Source organism: Eulemur rufifrons, unplaced genomic scaffold (genome assembly GCF_041146395.1).
Source record: "Eulemur rufifrons isolate Redbay unplaced genomic scaffold, OSU_ERuf_1 scaffold_156, whole genome shotgun sequence".
Taxonomy (NCBI): Eukaryota; Metazoa; Chordata; class Mammalia; order Primates; family Lemuridae; genus Eulemur; species Eulemur rufifrons.
Genome location: NW_027182938.1, coordinates 158,858 through 170,405, shown reverse-complemented (window position 1 = coordinate 170,405; position 11,548 = coordinate 158,858).

Sequence of the window (11,548 nt, the reverse complement as noted above, 5' to 3'; positions counted from 1 at the left end):
TCACTCTAGCCCAGGCAACAGAGTGAGACTCAGTCTCGGGGGGGGGGGAACCCAAAAACAAACAAACAAACAAACAAAATAAAAAACTGGAAGGGACACAGACTTCCACAGGTTTGTGTGTGGCCCCTTTTACTTATTAACGCTACAGGACCTTAATTATTTGTGCTCTGAATCTGATATTCAAATTATCCTTGTGGCCAACGCGTTTGAACAGTAGATGGTAGGGGAAGAAGAGTTCACCTCCTGAATAGATGACAAGTAACGGGAGTACTGGTGAAATTACAAGTGGCTTACGTTTACACACTGAAAATCCCAGTTAGCCGCTACCATGAGTTCAAAGAAGAGATCTAAATTTCTGACCCTATGACCCTAAAAGATATTTCCTCCCATGGTGTCACAGATAAAAATAAAACTGCATCCTAGCACTTTGGGAAGCCTAGGGGGAAAGGATCGCTTGAGGCCAGGAGTTTGAAGTTGCAGTGATCTATGATGATGCTACTGCACTTTAGTCTGGGAAACAGAGTGAGGGCCCGTCAAAAGAAAAAAAAGAAAAAAAAGAAAAAGACAAAAAGAAAGAGAGAGAGAGAGAGACAGGAAGACACAAGGAAAGAAAGAAAGAGAGAAAGAAGAGAGGAGAAGAGAAGAGAAGCGTCAATCTATCCATTGCATTTTCTACCCTTTAGGTGACTGGGCTTCAGCAGGGTGATGTGATCTGACAAAGTTCATGTTGCTAAGAAATAAAGCACTGGGGTTCAAACTCTGAGTTTTCAAAATCCAGCATATCCCCCTACCCACCATACCGTGCCACCTCTGAGAGTGGATATCTCACAGAGGAGAGCTGTGGAGGCCATTCTTGGACAGACAGAGTCAAGTAGTGGAGACCATGGAGTCTCTGCTCTGTAGCCAGTCTAGAGACATATGGAGCCATTAACACTGCTTGTGAGGAAAATACCATGTCATAGGGAAACAGAAATATTTTCCGCCTTAGGCAGATACAATTTAGGAAAAGACCCGAAACCCCTCTTCCTCTAACAGTGCTTTCTGGTCAGATGCTGACCCCTTCGATTCACAGATTCAGATACATCATTCAATGCAAGCATTGTCAACAAGTCACTCTTTGCAGCTTTCTGAGATTTCTCGGATATAGCATACTTGTAAAGATGATCACTTATGTGAAGACACCACCCCTCCAGAAAAACAAAAACAAAACCAAAACAGAAGCCCACTTTTCTCTGCTGTGAAAATCAAGATCAGCTTTTATGAGATCCACTAAATTCACACAAGAAGTAAAATATAATCATACTGATATATGCAATTTTTCTCTTAGAACAGAATGCATGGTGCTCCTTATCATCTCAGATACTGTCAACAGAAAGCACGCGGTGGATGAATAATCTCCGTGAGCTTTTCTACAGAGATGGGGTGTGTGTGTGTGTGTGTGTGTGTGTGATAAATAATGAGGGTTGAGGAGCAGATAAATGACTGGGGGAAAACAACAACAGCAACAACAACAAAAACCACTTCCTGGTTCCTCGATGCAAGCATTCATTTAAAGGGTATACTCGCATGTATACCTAGGTGGAAAGTGGAAGCAGCTTTAAAAAAAAAAAGAAAAATTGCTGTGAGCCCTGGTTATGATACGGCAATAAGCGCTAGCTCTTGGAAGGTGTAAAACATATTCACGGTGGCTTACGCCAATTTGGGATGTACAAAGACGAGCTTGAGCACCACCACCAACCAAAAATATGAATGAATACCTGGCTAGCGATCAGGATCAGACATAATAGAAAAGAAAAAGCTCCCAAGGCTAAAATAATGTGAACACGATTGACTCGTCCATGGAAAAGAACCCCAAATCACTGCAAAATAATTTTTTTTTTTTTTTTTTGAGACAGAGTCTCACTCTGTTGCCCAGGCTAGAGTGAGTGCCGTGGCGTTAGCCTAGCTCACAGCAACCTCAAACTCCTGGGCTTAAGCGATCCTCCTGTCTCAGCCTCCCAAGTAGCTGGGACTACAGGCATGCACCACCATGCCCGGCTAATTTTTTCTATATATATATTTTTAGCTGTCCATATAATTTCTTTCTATTTTTAGTAGAGATGGGGTCTCGCTCTTGCTCAGGCTGGTCTCGAACTCCTGAGCTCAAACGATCCGCCCACCTCGGCCTCCCAGAGTGCTAGGATTACAGGCGTGAGCCACCGCGCCCGGCCAGCAAAATAATTTAAAGAGTTTTATTCTGAGCCCAACGGCCGTGATCATGGCCCAGAGAGCTACGCCCAAGAAGCCTTGAGCAAGCGGACCCAATGTGGTGGGGTGGGTTACAGTTTGGCTTCATACATTTTAGGGAGACAGGAATTACATGTAAAATCACAAATCAAAACATGGAAGGGGTACATTGGTCTGGGCTGAAAAGGCAGGACATCTGGCAGTTGGGGGGGGCGGGAGAGGGAGGGTGCGGTGTTTACAGGTTTACAGCTGGGTTTAAAGATTCTTTGATTTGCAATTGATGACATAAATGAACCTCTGCCTAAAGGCTTTGCATCATGTTTTCAGTTAAGGTAAGGAGGTCTGCTAATCACAGACAAGCCACTGGACAGTTTACCCAAAACTCAAGTGCCCTGTAGTTCAGTAAACGGTTGGCCTGCTAGATATGCGTTAAGCTTTGTCTTGCCTGGCCTTAGGCCCGTCGGACATTCAGTATCTCATTGTTATAAAATCTAACTCCATCAGGGAGGGGTGTCTGACTTCCCCTGTCCTTGCGGGACAGCAGCTCAGGTTTAAGGGTTTTTCTAGGGTTCCCTGGGCCAACCACGGGACGGGTCAGCTGGCGGTGGCGGGCGGGGGGCGGCTTAAGATTTTATTTTAGTTCATAGACTCCAGAAATGGTGTTTCCCTGGGAAAGGCACACGAGTTCATGAAAAGCTTTCATTCAGGTGGTCTGGCTCCTCCCTGAGGTCGTCTCCCTGCCCCCCACTCCTCCCCTCCCCTGGGGCCGGAGCGCGGGGGGGGGGGGGGAGGGGTGAAGGCCCAAGAGGAGAGGCGCGTGGGGGAGGTGCCGCTCCCAGAACCAGAGACTCGTCTGGGCCCCACGTAACCCAGCCACCGCGACCGCTTCGCCCGAGGAGGTGCCCAGCAAGTCGTGCTTCTGCCCCTCGGGATTGCCTGCGGGCTGGGGGCGGGGTACGAGCTCCCGGCCCAAGAGGGAAACCCCTAGCCTGGCCGCACAGATGGCCGGGCCCCGGCGGAGCCGTTCCGCCGGTTTCCACCCCTCCCCCACTCACTGCGCTGACTGCGCATGCGCGCTCGCACGTAGCCGCCTCGGGCTTCTCTCGGGCGGAGCCGCTTTCAGCCCCGACCCCGCCCCGCGAGCTGACTGCGCATGCGCGCTCGCACGTAGCCGCCTCGGGCTTCTCTCGGGCGGAGCCGCTTTCAGCCGCGACCCCGCCCCGCGAGCTGCCGCTTCCAGGCGGCACAGCGCATGGGGGAGGGGACGGAGCTCTAAAGAAATCAGTCCCCTCCGTCTCCTGCCTCAGGAAAAGCCCCAAACCCTTGGAGAACTGCCACCCACCGCCACTACCGTGTGTGTGTGTGTGGGGGGCTGGGTCTTTACTTTGTGTCCTCCTTGTGGCCCAGTCCAAGGTGGCTGGGCTGCCAAACAGATCGTCTCGGGAGGGAGGCAGGAAGGGCCCAGGTCTGGACAGGGGTGGATTGGACCCCTCCACCCTGGGGTGTGGACTTGTGACCGAAAGCTCAGCTGCTTGTCCACGAGGCCGAATAACGAGGACAAGCGGTATGAGGAGTAAGAAAACAGAGAGTCTACTTTGCTGACAAAGGAGGAAATAAATAGGGTAGAGCTTCTCAGTCTCAAACCCCCAAATTTCGTGAACATAGGCCTAGGCAGAAATACAGAGGTTTTAAAGGAGGGAGGGTTGGTTCTCAGCTTCAGGCAATTACTGCAGTTAGCTGTTCTAAAGGTCCCGTCTCTGCTGAGAAGAAAGCCCTTGAACTCTGTGGGCCGCCCACCCTGGGGGCCACCTGGAGTTATAACCAAAGAGTTAACGTGCCTCAGGGATGCAGGCCGGGCTGCAAGTTCCCAAAAGCCTGGGGGAAGTTTTAAAAAGACAGAAAATCTTTCTGCCCTCTTCCCCTCCCACCCCCCCACAAAGCCATTTTCTCTGGTGCAGACTCGGCACCCTCCCTGCCCCCCCCTCCCCGTGCAGGCCTGTTTGTCCTCAATCATCTGTGAGGTTCACGAGGAGGAGATGCTCTCTCGCTCTCCCCACCCTCTTTCTTCCCTTAGGAAATCCTCAGCGCTGTTCCACACACTCAAGGTGGCGGGCCTGCTCCGGCCACCAGCCACCTCTTGTGCCACCTCGCCCCCCCCCGCCCCCAACGGAGTAGGTGTACAGACAGGAGCACACTTTACCGGAGGGCGCCTGGGGATGAAGAGTTGTGGTGGCCAAATGGGGGATGCGGGGCGGGGAGGAGAGTGGCTGGCATTTGGCAAAGAGTGACACGGAGTGGCCATCCAGGCTTGTCTGAAAAGTGGAACTACGAGCCTGAGAGCGCCGACGGAGTCGATGGACATGGTCACTGCTGTGGGATGTCTCTTTTACCACGATGTAACACCAAAGCAAACCCCTGACCCGCTGGGTCGGAGAAGGCCTTGTGGGCAATTTAGAAAAGCCATGGCGTGGCCATTTGGAATACTTCCTGCCTCTCCGGGAATCAAAAATTAGAAAGGACCATGGGTTCTGTATTAATGTACCAAAGGCAGGGAGAATTTTAGCCTTTTAAAGCCTGCCCTGGCCCTATCTCAGCAGGGCAGTGGCACCCCAAGTTCCGTGACATTTCTGCACTCGGCGGCTGACTTCTTCAGCCATCTGTTGCGATGCCCCTGCCAGGTGGCCACTCACTCGCCCCTTCAGTTCAACCCTTGTACCAGAAAGTGTTGCCTTCTTCCTAACCCCTATGGGGGGACCGGGGGGTGACGTGTGTGGGGGGGTAGTGGAAATGGGCAGACCCCACAGGTGCAGCCTCTTCCAGGTCATAATGGGCCTGAGGCAGCGTGGGATTCCCCCGGAAGGGAGGCAGGGTGGCACTACGGCACCGAAGCCTGACGCCGGTGGCCACGTGGATGGTGGGGGACACGTTAGACCGCTGAGATGCAGCCACTGAGAGCCACCCCGCAGCAAGAGGTCTCTCTGGCAGAGCAGGCACTGAGTCCACAAGTCAAGACAGCTGGGAGGCCTGGGAGACAGAGGCCCTGGATCTCAGGTCCCGGGGTGGGGGCGGGGGGCAGTGCCAGTGCCTGGAGAGAGAGAGAGCCCAGGCTCCAGAGGCCATGATGGGGCCTGGTGGGCAGGGCCGAGGAGGTCAAGGCCGGGTGTGGTGGGGTCCGGGATGAGGGGCTTGGGGTGACGGGCAGGGAGAACGACCCGTTCACTCAGACGTGCCCTCAGAGGAAGGCAGAGGTGCGTTTTGCCTTCCTCCGGCTAGTGGAACGCTCGGCATTTCTTTCCTTCAGAGCTGGGTTGAACTGGTATGGCATCTGTTATAGTACGGAGTGCGAGACAGGACAACCTAGAGACCGAATTGAGCCAAGTCATGAGTCCACATTAGCTGGCCAGCGACCACCGCCTGCCCTGTTAGGGTACAGGTACAGAGAATGGCCCCGAGCCGAAAAAAGCAGGAAGGTTTCAGACTATCCTAAGCTAGAGCTCCGTGACTTTAGGCACGGCGGTTGAAACAACACTATACCACCTACTCCGCAGCTGTGTGGTCCGGGACCAGCCTCGGGCCCCCGTTTCGTTTCGGTTACAGTCTTTAAGCGAGCAGGTTTACAGAAACAGATAGCTCCAATTAAGGAACATTCTTTCAGGAGTTAAGCAAGCACAAGAGGCAGCTGGAAAGTTTAAACACTTAGTTACAAGTTAATTGCTTTGTTTTATCTCCGCAAGGTACGTATTTCCAATCACAGACATCGGTCACCTAGCGAGCAAGCATAAGTTTTCAAGTGGGCCTTTACAGCGTCCAGACAGGCCTCGGTCCAGTTATTGTGCATTCTTTTTGACCACTTGGAAAGCTACTAGCACCGTTCCGGGCCTCACCTCACTCACGCGGACTACAGAGTGATGACCCGGGGTGTGTGTGTGTGTGTGCGCCCTCCTGTGGTGGGCGCCCACCCGACACCCTGCTCACTCACCCGGCGTGGTGTCCCCCACCCCTGCCCCATCTTGGCATTTGCAGAAAACAAACACGAACACAAGAGAGGGAGCCGGAGGAGGAGGAGGAACATATGCTGCTATCCAGGTTATCCTGGGAGGCTTCCTTGTCATTTCTCAGGAAACACCCTTTTGGGTGTGATCCACCCATAAGATTCATCACGGGACCGCACCTGTGATGAGACACAGCCGGCTATTCAGAATGGTTGAGAAGTTTGCGTGGGTGTGCAGCCCCTGATGTCTCAGAATGTGGTACGCGTTCGTGAGGGAGAGAAATTTTCACAGGAACGTGTGTCACGGTAGTGGTTGTGTGAGAGGCCACAGAAAGCGTAAGATGCACTCCAACCCACTACCGATGCACAGACCTGAAGCCCTGCTGGGGGAAAAACTGTCCCCCTTCCTTCCTGTCACCGTCTCGGGTGTCAGTGAAATCTAGGGGAAGCTCCTGAAGGAACTGTGTGGCTTTCACGGGATGGGACGTATGTCTGTGTGGGCCCAGAGACTTCCGCATGAAGCACTTTGAATTCTAGGGTTTCGTGCGGGTGGCACTTATTTCTTTTAAAGAGAAATGTTGGTGTCTCCTTAAGGAGAGATGAGATGGTGAATTTCTTGTAAACTCTGACAGGGAACGGGGGGAGGGGGGGCGGACAGGTGACTGAGAGGATGCGCCTTGTGGAGAAAAAGGCTGCTTCTGACAAAGCGGCTCTGGGAAGATCACCTTCTTTCTTGTGGTGTCTCCTGGCTGTCTCTCGTAGTTTTGTTTATTGACTTATTTATTTATTTTTCCTTTTGGCTTGTTCCATGGGGTCGACTAGATGTCCCTGTCACACTTAGTCTCTGCAGGCCGGCCCTGATGACACTATGGAGTGGGTCGCCGCCAGAGGGCTCTGCGGTTGCGGGGTTCTCGACTCCCTCTCCCCCTGTACCTCACTATGTGTCCGAAGGTGGGACTTTTTTTTTCTTGCCCCCTCCACCGCCACCCCCCGCCCCCTTGCTCACTTACGACTCCGCCTCCGCCTCCGCTGCCACCTCCGCTGGTGCGGTGCTTGGAACCCATGTTCCATGGGGTCGACCAGATGTCCCCGTCACACTTAGGTTCTGTGGGGCCGGCTCCATCGACGCTATGTTGGGGCTCGCTGCCGGAGGGCTCTGCGGTTGCGGGCCTCTCTACTCCTTCTCCTTCCGTACCTCATTATGTTTCTGAAGGTGGGAGTATTTTTCCCCCCCTCCACCACCAGCCCCCGCCCCCTTGCTCGCTCATGCCTCCACCTACTCCTCCGCCGCCACATCCGCCGGTGTCGTACTGGGACCCCATGTTCCATGGGGTCGACCAGATGTCCCCGTCACACTTATTGTCTGCAGGCCGGCCCCGTCGACGCTATGTAGGCAGTCGCCGCCAGAGGGCTCTGCAGTTGCGGGCTTCTAATCTCCCTCTCCCTCTGTACCTCACTACGGGTCCGAAGGTCGGATTTTTTTTCTGTCCCTGTATACCACCACCCCCGCCCGCTGGCTCGCTCACGCCTCCGCCTCCGCCTCCGCCTCCACATTCGCCGCTGCCCTGCTGGGACCCCATTTTCCATGGGGTAGACCAGATGTCCCCGTCACACGCGAAGCTGCCATTCGTCGGCGCTGCTGTGGACCGGCCCCGCAGGGAGACGTGGGAATCTCTCTGAACCGTCTTTCACCGGGTCCACGGAAACGGGGCTCCCGTGAGTACCGCCCTGGGTGTTCCCCGGTCACGCGTGCCCTCTCTTCTCTATGGTACGTGCCACGCAGAGAATAGGCTTGTTCCTACATCATGCCCCTGGTTTTTTTTTTTTGTTGTTGTTCTTTTTTTTTTTTTATCCCTTTATGCTAAATTGTTTTCCAAATGGTTGTATAAATCCAGCTGCCCCGTGGGCAGCGTGCGTGGAAGGGTTCCCCTCCCAGCCGACAGAGCGATCGGTGTTCTAAGTTTCCTCCCTACCGGGTGGGGTGCCCTAGGCTTTCCCCCCTTCTTTGGTCCCGCCCACCGGCCTGCGGGGGTCGGGGGGCGGGGGGCGGCGAAGGGGGAGCCCCCTCCCTCCACCCTCCCGGCGGGCCCCGGCGGCTCCCGCCACCCCGCCCCGCCCCCGGCCTCGGCCCCCGCCCCCGCCGCCTCCTCCCCTCCCCCCGCCGCGGCACCACCGCCAGGCGGCGGCAGCGGCAGCCGCAGCGGGAGCGGCGGGGCCGTCCCGGCCCTTCTGCAGGCTGCCGGGGGGGCCCCAGACCCGGGCCCACAGGGAGCCGGGTGGCGGGATCCCTAAGCGCCGCTGGCTCTCCGCAGCCCCCCCGTACTCCGGGACGTCCCCGGCTCCTCCCGCCACCCCGCTCCTCCGCCCACCCCCCACCCCCGACGGGGATCGGGGCAGAACGGTCCTCCCCAGGCAGGGGGGCCGCGCGTCTTCGGGACCTCCGGGCAAGGACCGGGCCCACGACCCCGCCTCCTGGTTCCGGCCCCGCCCCGGACCCCCTCCTCACCGTGCCCCGGCGTGGCGCGGGGGAGGGCCGGCTCCCGCGCACTCTCCGGCTCTGCCCCTCCGTCGCCACGCCGGGAAGGCTGTCCCTGCGCGCCCGTGTCCGTGTCCGCGGGTCTGCTCGTGGGGGCGTGGGACGCTGGCGCGGTGCGTCCGTGTTGGCGGTGGCGGAGGGGGGCGTGTGCGCCCGCGCGCCAGACCCGTCGGTGGGTCTCCCCCCGCCCTCAGCCCCGCCCCCCGCCCGCCTCCCCGCGCCCCGATCTGGACACGGGGGTCTCGGGAAGCGCCAGGGCGCCAGGGCGGCGGGCGGGAGGGACTCGACTGGGCAGGGAGGGACGCCTGGCCGCTGGGCCTCTTGGGGCCTCCGGGAGCTCCCGCCTCAGTCTAAGGCCGCGCCGCCCCGGAGGCGCCCGATCCCGTCTGGTCTGGGAAGCTAAGTAGGGTCGGGCCTGGCCGGGCCCTGGATGGGAGACCCGGGGCCGCCGTACGCTTTTGTTTTTTTTGTCCTTTGCCTCTTTTGCTGCCCCGCCCCCTGGCCTGGAAACTGTGTGCCTGTGTGTGTCACCGGCGTGGCGCGGGGGAGAGCCCGCACCCGCGCACTCTCCAGCTCTGGCCCTCCGTCCCCACGCCGGGAAGTCTGTCCCCGCGCGCCCCTGTCCCTGTCCGTGGGTCTGCTCGTGGGGGCGTGGGACGCTGGCGCGGTGCGTCCGTGTTGGCGGTGGCGGAGGGGGGCGTGTGCGCCCGCGCGCCAGACCCGTCGGTCTCCCCCTGCCCTCAGCCCCGCCCCCCGCCCGCCTCCCCGCGTCCCGATCCGGACACGGGGGTCTCGGGAAGCGCCAGGGCGCCAGGGCGGCGGGCCCGGCGGGAGGGACTCGACTGGGCAGGGAGGGACGCCTGGCCGCTGGGCCTCTTGGGGCGTCCCAGGGCACCCGCCTCAGTCTAAGGCCGCGCCGCCCCGAAGGCGCCCGATCCCGTCTGGTCTGGTGAAGCTAAGCAGGGTCGGGCCCGGCCGGGCCCTGGATGGGAGACCCGGGGCCGCCGTACGCTTTTTTTTGTTTTTTTTTCCTTTGCCTCTTTGGCTCTCCCGACCCCCAGGCCCAGAAGGTGTGTGTGTGTGGGGGGGGGGGGCTCCTCCTCCGCCGCCCGCTTCGGCTGGGAAGTGGGGGCCCCTCCGCCCTCCGAAACGTCCCCGGCTCCCGCCACCCCGCTCCTCCCCCGGCCCGGCCCCCGCCCCCGACGGGGATGGGGCAGAACGGTCCTCCCCAGGCAGGGGGGCCGCGCGTCTTCGGGACCTCCGGGCAAGGACCGGGCCCACGACCCCGCCTCCTGGTCCCGGCCCCGCCCCCGAGCCCCTCCTCACCGTGCCCTGGCCTGGCGCGGGGGAGGGCCGGCTCCCGCGCACTCTCCGGCTCCGGCCCGCCCTCCCCACGCCTGGAAGGCTGTCCCTGCGCGCCCGTGTCCGTGTCCGTGGGTCCGATCGCTGGGGCGTGGGACGCCGGTGCGGTGCGTCCCTGTTTTCGGTGGGGGAGGGGGCCGTGTGCGCCCGACCGACCGCCAGACCCGTCAGTCTCTCCTTGCCCCGGTCCCCGCCCACCTTTCCCCCCCAGCCCCCCCGCCCGGATCTGGACAGGGGGTCTGGCGAAGCGCCAGGGCGGCGGGCGGGAGGGACTGGACTGGGCAGGGAGGGACGCCTGGCCGCTGGGCCTCTTGGGGCCTCCGGGAGCTCCCGCCTCAGTCTAAGGCCGCGCCGCCCCGGAGGCGCCCGATCCCGTCTGGTCTGGGAAGCTAAGCAGGGTCGGGCCCGGCCGGGCCCTGGATGGGAGACCCGGGCCCTGGATGGGAGACCCGGGGCCGCCGTACGCTTTTGTTTTTTTTTTCCTTTGCCTCTTTTGCTGTCCCGACCCCCCCCTGGCCCGGAATGTGTGTGTGTGGGGGGGGGTCTCCCCCTCCTCCGCCCGCCTAGGCTGGGAAGGGGGGGCCCCTCCGCCCTCCGAAACGTCCCCGGCTCCCGCCACCCCGCTCCTCCCCCGGCCCGGCCCCCGCCCCCGGCGCCTCTTCCCCTGCAGCACCGCCAGGCGGCGGCAGCGGGAGCGGGAGCGGCGGGGCCATCCCAGCCCTTCTGCCGGCAGCCGGGGGGGCCCCAGACCCGGGCCCACAGCGGACCGGGTGGCGGGATCCCTAAGCGCTGCTGGCTCTCCCCGGCCCCCCCGTACTCCGGGACGTCCCCTTCGGCGGGCGGGGGCCAGCCCGCGGAAGAAAACCGTCCCCTGGGCCCCCGGACCCCCAGCCCACCGTGGACTTCCTCTCCGCCCCCGCACACCGGGGCCTCCGGCCCGGGACTCACGCTGGGCGGGTCTCCTCTCCCGGGGGGGCGGGGGGCCTCCCGAGGGACACACAGGCGCACCGCACCGCGCCGCACACGGCAGGTCGCCGGCCACGGCCACCCGGGCAGACAGAGAGGACGTGCCACGGGAAACCAGGGAACAGCGGGGAGCGCGCGCTCCCGGACCCCAACGACCCGCCGGCCGCCCGACCAAGCGACGGGCCGGCCGGCACCGGGACCCCGCGGGTGCCGCTGCCACCCGCGTGCCCCGACGGGGATCGGGGATCGGGGCAGAACCGTCCTCCCCAGGCGGGGGGCCCGCGCGTCTTCCGGACCTCCCGGCCCCGCCTCCTGGTCCCGGCCCCGCCCCCGACCCCCTCCTCACCGTGCCCCGGCGTGGCGCGGGGGAGGGCCGGCTCCCGCGCACTCTCCGGCTCCGGCCGTCCCTCCCCACGCCTGGAAGGCTGTCCCTGCGCGCCCGTGTCCGTGTCCGTGGGTCCGATCGC